Below are 7837 nucleotides of genomic sequence, written 5' to 3'. Positions count from 1 at the left end.
AGGGACATTGCCAAGGCCAAGTGTTTAAACCCCATGACCTGCAAAAAATGGCAATAACTCCATGTCTTTGTGTATATATGGCTGTATTTTTATTGGTGAAGCTCCTGAGTAGTAGCTATGATGAAAGGTACTAAGCTAGGAAATGTACTTGCAATATAATTATTTTATATGACAGTGGATGTTCCAGGGCTCTCCTAACTGTTCCCCATTTAGCCTGAGGGTTTCTCTGTACCCTAGGCTGTGGAAGGAAGTCTGACTCATTGTTTGAACAGTGGACCAAAAGGCCACTTGGGTACAACTATGCAACAAATATCTCCATCTGGGCCAATGGCTATGGATAAGTGTAGGTGGCCACTGAAGGCCAGGAGATACATGCTTCTTTGTACTCTAAGCTATATTTTACCCAGTCCTCTGTTTTGACAAAAATCCTTCAATTCTGCCTCATCCTGTGGCAGGCAAAGTTCCATGCACTTATCCTGCCTGTGTGGGACTATACTCCAAAGTTCAAATGAACTTCTAAATTTAACTCAAGAGTCTAACACAACTAGGGAACTGAACCCAATAAAAAATTTCATTATGGGCGATGATGAGCCAATGATGCTTCTTCAAGGATTCCAAAGGCTCTGGTGGCTCATGAAGGTACTGCCACCTATGCAGAGTTCTATATCTCCTCCTAAGTATAGAAATATGAGAAAACATCAGCAAACATTCATCTTAGAATTTCCCCATAAATATTTACAGTGTCAGAGCTTTTTATCTCTGTAGAAACCTTACTCAAACCCATAGAGTTTCTATTGGAGAAAAGTCCTACCCATGTAGGTGCCCAGCCTAGAGCTGTTGCTCAAACTCAATTTCATATGAATCATAAGGGATAAAAACCATAACCATATGGGGTAATGCCTTTATTTGAATTTAACATGTTATTGAATATCAAAGACTTCATATGGTACAATAAGGACATATATAAATTAATATATATTAAACATATATTACATTTAATATTACAAATACATATTGCCTATCTATCACATGCCTATTACATAGCTATTGCATATCTACTCCATACATTACATATCTATTCCATGTACATGTATAATATATTGTATATTTTAATGGACATGGGAAAGCTTTGTAATACTTATGTTCTTTGTCATTGGCATTAAAATAAAAAAGAATTCACTGGAAATTCCTTCATTCAGTTGAAGTTTCTAGTCATCATTCATTGACATAAGATCCAGATTCAACTGGGTGACTAGGAAACACTGAGCGCATGAGGGCCTGAGGGCCTGGAAGGGAGAGAGTCCTGAGGCTCTATCTATAGAGGAGGGTAATGGGTTTCTGATATTTATCTCTGTAACCTGTCCTCTTCTCACATTCCTTCACTTTACATCTAGCCATTAGCTTCTGTCACTCCTCATGTCTGCATCAGTTGAGTATTCACCCATAATTCTGCATGAAAGCAGCAGTCTATAGTCCCTGGACTCTGTGTTTCTGCAAATCCTGGAGGATGTGACACAAAGTAAGGGAACAGATAACACCAAGCCAGAGGGGTCTGTCCAAATCTAGTACTACTCTGCAGTTTCAGAATGTTCATTGGCCACTATTAATTTGTTCAATTTAATCATCAGCTCAAGGCCATCCAGGGCAGGAAAAGATGAGACTCCATGTCTAAGTAACCAGTAAAATGCCAGACTAGAAGCATGGCTCAAGTATTTTAGTGCCATTCAAACAAGCCAAGCAAATCTGAGCCTTGAGTTCAAACCCTACTACTGACAAAAATAAGTTTATTAATTCATGAAGATTTTATATTGACCTAATACATTTCTCATAAATCCAGAACTTAAATGAATGTGTGATTGTGTACAAAAACCCTCTACTATGTACATGGGAGTGAGTGACCTTGTAAAGTAAAATAAAAAGTTTTGATGTAACTGCATAATATATGTATATTATGCATAATATATGTATATTATATAATAGCTACTCAACTTGATATGAAAAAGTATCATATTTATAAATATTAGGATAAATCAGTTTTAATATGATTATACTGTTCTAAAGGTGCTAAAAATGAACTTTCTAGTGTTTGTCCCATTCCATGGTTTTCTTAACATGATAAATCTAGTATATATAGCTTAATTAGTCTGAGAAATTAGTAAAAGCTTAGAGACAACATTAAAAAATACCAGAAAATGAGATTTCATGAAACATACCTTTTAGACATATAAGAGACATTCAATGCCAAAAGTTAATTCAATAAAATAATGCAGAGGAATACACACAAAATAAAAGTATCAGAGGTCTAATAAATTTGTTTGTGCCTTGCAGCTGTCTAGGTGTTTAGTACTGCTCTGGCAACAAATACTAAACTTTAAATACATAACATATATTAATATTACATTAAACATATTAAATGTGTATTAATTAATATATGACATAATTTAATATATTTTATATAATTACATTGTATACATTTATATTATATTATATTATAATATACTTAGTTTTATTAAATATATTTATGTATTGTGCTATACATAAATATATATTTAGTATTATTTTATAATTATTATATATATATACATTTTTTTTGGTCAGTCGTGGGGCTTGAACTCTGGGCTTGGGCCCTGTCCCTGCGCTCTTCAGCTCAAGGCAAGTGCTCTACCACTTGAGCCATAGTGCCACTTCTAGTGGTTTATTGGAGATAATCTCATGGGCTTTCCTGCCAAGGCTGGCTTTGAACCATGATCCTCAGATCTCAGCCTCCTGAGTAGCTAGGATTACAGGTGTGAGCCACCGGCACCCAGCTTAATGATTATATTTTATATAATATAAAGTATATATTAATTTGTTCACTATATATAATTAAGATTATATATCAGTGCCCTCCTGGCTTGACAGTACCTTCCAAACCTCAGGAAAAGTTTATCATAATAACCTGGCTCTAGACTGACATTTACAATTCGTTTTAGCTGTAGAGAGTGCACAACCTCTTCCATATTAAATTAAAATCTATGTAACATCCAAATACCTCACTCTGCCTGACAATCATCTTTTACTTTACAAACCAGAGTATCTTTCTGGACATGCATGTCCCGACTGAAGATGGATGGAGTTCATTTGTTTCCTCCTCGAGTCTCATTCATATTTTTATTTTTGTATGTGGGGCACTGGTGCTCACATCTCAGGATTGGCACAAAAATAAAGAGAAAATGAAAAAGGAGGAACATGGAGGGGAAGTCCCAACAAACTTTTTGTGTGTTTTTGTTTGGTTCATCATTTATGGGGCAGTGGTGCTCATTCTAGCTCCCTCAGGAAGCTGAAATCAGGAAGATCTCAGTGGGAGTCCAGCCCTAGAAGGAGGAAAGGCCATGAAAAGCATGTCTCCAAACAGCTAGCTCAAGCTAGAAGTAGAGCTGTGGCTCAACTTTTAGATCGCTACCATGGAGTGAAAAAACTGAGGGAACAGCGCAACTCAGACACTGCGCTCAAATCCCAGGAGTAGAAAAAAAAGAAAGAAAGAAAAAAGGAAAGAAAAAAGAGAAAGAGAATGTAAGGCAGATCATTACAAAGTATTTGTGGGTTTTTTGTTTGTTTTGTTTTGTTTTGTCCAGTCCCAGAGCTTGAACGCAGGACCTGGGAACTATCTCAGAGCTTCTTTTGCTCAAGTCCAGTGCTCTATCTACCACATCACAAACACCCCAACAAATTCAACTCAGGCCCTGAGTTCAAATCACAGGAGTTGCAACAAAAAAGATAAAAAAAAAAAAAAGAAAAATGAAAAGGAAGAGGATAGAGGGAGATCCAATAAAATTTTTGTGCTGTTTTTGTTTTTGTTTTTGCCAGGCCTTGGGTTTGAAATTAGGGCCTGGGAAATGTGCCTGAGATTTGTTTGCCCTATGCTGGCATGCTACCATTTCAACTACAGCTGAACTGGGCAACCCAGGCCCTAGGTTTAAATCCCAGGACTGTAAAACGAGTGGTGTGGAGATCACAATAAAAGGTTTACATATTTTGCCCCCTTCAAAATACTGAAGCATTTTCTCTTTGCCAGTCTTGGGTCTTGACCTGGGAACTGTCTGAGTTTTCTTAGCACTAGGCTGGGGCACTACCACTTGTGCCACAGACAAACTGGGCAGTTGAGGCCCTTTGTTCAAGCCCCAGGACTGGCAAAAAACAATGGCCAGGAGGTTTCAACAAACGTTCTATGTTTGCTTTATGTTTTCCCCACCTTTGCCAGTCATGAGTCATAAAGTGAGGGCCTTGGGACTGTGCCTGACCTTTTTTTGCTCAAGACTGATGCTCTATCACTTGACACACAACTGAAACAGGAAACCAAGACCTGAGTTCAAATCCCAGGAATGGCAAAAAAAAAAAATTAGAAAGAAAATGGCAAGGAGGTCCCAACAAACATTTTAGGTGTTTTTAAAAAATTCATTATTTATTTATTTTGGTGCCAGTGCTAGGGCTTGAAGTCAGGGGCCTGGGAATGGTGTTTAAATTTACTTTGTCTTATGCTGGCACAATAGCACTTGACCCACAGCTGAATGAGACAACCCAGACCCTAAGTTCAAATTGCAGGACTGGCCAAAAAAGTGGTGAGGAGAACCCAACAAACTCTCTAAGTTTTTTGTTTGTTTGTTTGTTTCCAGCCCCAGGGCTTGTTCTCTTTCCCAGTCCTGTGGCTTGAAGTCAGGGCCTGGGAAAAGTGTCTGAATTCCTTTGCCATATGCTGGTGCAAGAGAACTTGACCCACAGCTGAACCTGGCAACACAGGCCCTAAGTTCAAGCCCCAGGACAGGCAAAAGAAAACAATACTGGGAAAGTGTATGAGTGATTTATTAATATTGTTGCTGTTATTATTATTAAAAGAATAAATGGCATTTCATTCCTCAAATGAATCACACGGTCATCCTGTTGGCAGCCAGGCCATATTTATTAGCAGATTCTCTCTTTCTCAGAGAACGCTATGGTGCCATGAGCCTGAGGGCAGCTGGAGGAGTTACCCTGGGCTATGCCTGCCTTTGTACCCTAAAATAGTCAGATTGACCCCTCATGGTCATCCCTGTGGGATCTGCCTTCCACGCCTGAGTTGGGAGGGCAGTTAGAGGCCCCCTCCTCCCTTCCCCTTGCTCACAGTAGGCCGCCGTGACCACCGCCTGTGGTGGTGGGTCCCTGTGGTCTCCATGTCCACTGTGGGATCCATCATGGAGAGGCAGAGCCATCAGGTGCTAGGGCTCTGAAGACAGGAAAGGTTTGTGACCACTGCAGGGAACAGAGGTCTGCCATTTTCCCACTCAGGCCAGTGATGGGCCTGTACTGTGAAGATGAGCATGGAGCATGATGAGGGCCTGCATGCAAATTCTGGGAAGCCACCACAAGTCAGCATGCTCAATGATGTCTGAGCACAACAAATCTCAAAATATGTGGCTTGGTGGATGAGATGGAGGGCAGGGAGGGGTGGAGAAAACAGAATTAAGCATTGCTCCATTTTCCCTAATGTTTTCATTCATCCCTGCTCTGTAGACCAGACAGGAGACTCAGAGAGGTGATGAGACAAGTCGGTGGTCACACAGGAACAGAATTGGGATGCTATCAATCTGTTGGACTGCAGTGTCTAGCCCCTTCCTTCAGTATAAATTGGTGGTGTGGTCAGAGTCTGGAACTGGCTGTTTGTGCACAGAGCCAACTTTCAAATAACCCCTGTCCTTCCCCAATCTGAGAATATTTAGAACTTGTCACCTCTTGCTCTCTCCTTTTCTACTTGAGGCTACGAGGGTCTGTGGTTCCAGTCTTTCCTCAGCATCTGTAAATTTATGAAGCCTTCATATATTCATAATGAAATTTCAACAGCTTAAACTTCTAAAGTCAAGACTCTGATAACCCCTGCCTCAACTTGTAATTACCTTGAAGGACAGTGTGCCTAGTATTGCCCAGATCTTGCATATTTATGTGCTGGTCCTCAGGCTTGAAATCAAGTACTGGATTCTGTCCCTGAGCTTTTATCTCAGGGACTTGTACCACAGATTTACTGCTGGCTTTTTTTGTGGTTAACTAGAGATAAGAGTCCCATAGACTGTCTTGCTCTGGCTGGCTTCAAACCTTTGTCCTCATATCTCAGCCTCCTGAGTAGCTAGGATTACAGTGTGAACCACTGGCATCCAGGAGATCTTAGACATTTTAAGAGAAGTTAGAAGTATTACTGGGCACTGGTGGCTCACACCTGTAATCCTAGCTACTCAGGAAGCTGAGAATCTGAAAATAAAAATTCAAAGCTAGCTCAGTCTTTAAAACTCTTATCTCTAATAAACTTCTCACAAAAAGCCATAAGTCATGATGTAGCTCAAGTGGTAGAGCATCAGCCTTGAGCACAAAGAGGCTCAGGGACAGTACCCAGGTCCTAAGTTCAAGGCCCAGGACTGGCAAAAAAACCTTGTAGATGATGGAGGTTATAAACTTAGGGCTTCTTGTTCTTGCTTAGCTCACATGCTGATGGCTGGTACTCTATCACTTGAGTCTTGTCTCTAGTCCAGCACTTTTGCCTCTAATTGGAGATGGGTGTCTTGTGGACTTATCTGCCTGGGCTGGATTTGAACACTAACCCTCAAGGTCTCAAGCTCCTGAAATGCTAAGAATATAGATATGAACCATTGGTGTTGGGTTAGGAAGTGTAAATCTTTATATTAAATACATGTTTTAAAATGGCTCATGCCTGAAATCCTAGCTACTCAGGAGGCTGAGATGTGAGGATTGTAGTTGGAAGCCAGCTTAGTGTAGGAAAGCCGAGGAGACTCTTATTTCCAATCAACTAACAAAAAAAACCCCTGAAAGTGGAGGTTTGGTGCAAGTGGTAGATTGTTAACCATGAGCATAAAAGCTCATGGCCCTCAGTTCAAGCCTCAAGACCAGCACAATCAAAAAGATGAAAAAGATTTACTTCCATGTTATAGAACAGAATGTAAACAAAGCTACTGATTCTGGCATAATTTTAATTAATTTTAATTAATTAATAATGATTCCAAATAACCTATCCATTATCTGAAATTCACTCACATCATGGAATATTTCACAGTTGGAAGAAAAGAATAGGAAAATCTGTATGTATATGGTGTGATCTCCAGGATCGTTTATATAAGAAAAGCAAGGTGTAGCCCAATGCACTGAAAATTGCTATGCAAACTTGAAGCTGATGCCAGAATGCATGTACAAAGCATATTGCACTGTCTGCCTTTTGCTGAGGGGGTAGGAAAAAGAAGAGAAAGTGAGAGAAAGAATATTCAGTAACTAAGGACAAGAGGTTCATTGGCTAAACCAGTGTCTCCCTTGGTGAACAGCCCAGGTGAGTTAGCATAGTGGAACTTTTCCTGAATATTGAACTTAGATTCCAGCAAGAATTAGTTCTAATACTAGATCTGCTCCTAACAGCCATAATGACTTTTTCCCTTGCTGCTACCTAACACAATTGTTAAACATGGAATGATTTATGTGAGACTGGGATCCATTTGCCTGCCCATCATTGAATCCTAGCACCTGCTAAAGAACCTGGTGTGTGATAGGTTGGTTTGTGGGAAAAGAACCTTCTTTGTTTTGTGCTAGGGCCTTATTTCTTTCACTTGGCTTTTTCTGCTCAAGACTGTCTCTCTAGCACTTGAGCCACAGTTCCATTTTTTATATTTTGGCTGTGATTGGAGATGAGTTTAATGGACTATTATGCCCAGGTTGGCTTTGAACCTCAATCCTAAGATCTCAGCCTCCCAAATAGTTTAGGACTACAGGCATGAGCACCAATGCCAGGCATGGTAAGTTATTAAATATGTGTTGAATAGATGAGTAAATA

The sequence above is a fragment of the Dipodomys spectabilis genome, unplaced genomic scaffold, assembly GCF_019054845.1.
Source record: "Dipodomys spectabilis isolate Male_0828 unplaced genomic scaffold, ASM1905484v1 ptg000025l, whole genome shotgun sequence".
Taxonomy (NCBI): domain Eukaryota; kingdom Metazoa; phylum Chordata; class Mammalia; order Rodentia; family Heteromyidae; genus Dipodomys; species Dipodomys spectabilis.
The sequence above is the reverse complement of the archived record's forward strand: the minus strand, read 5'-3'. Positions refer to the sequence as shown.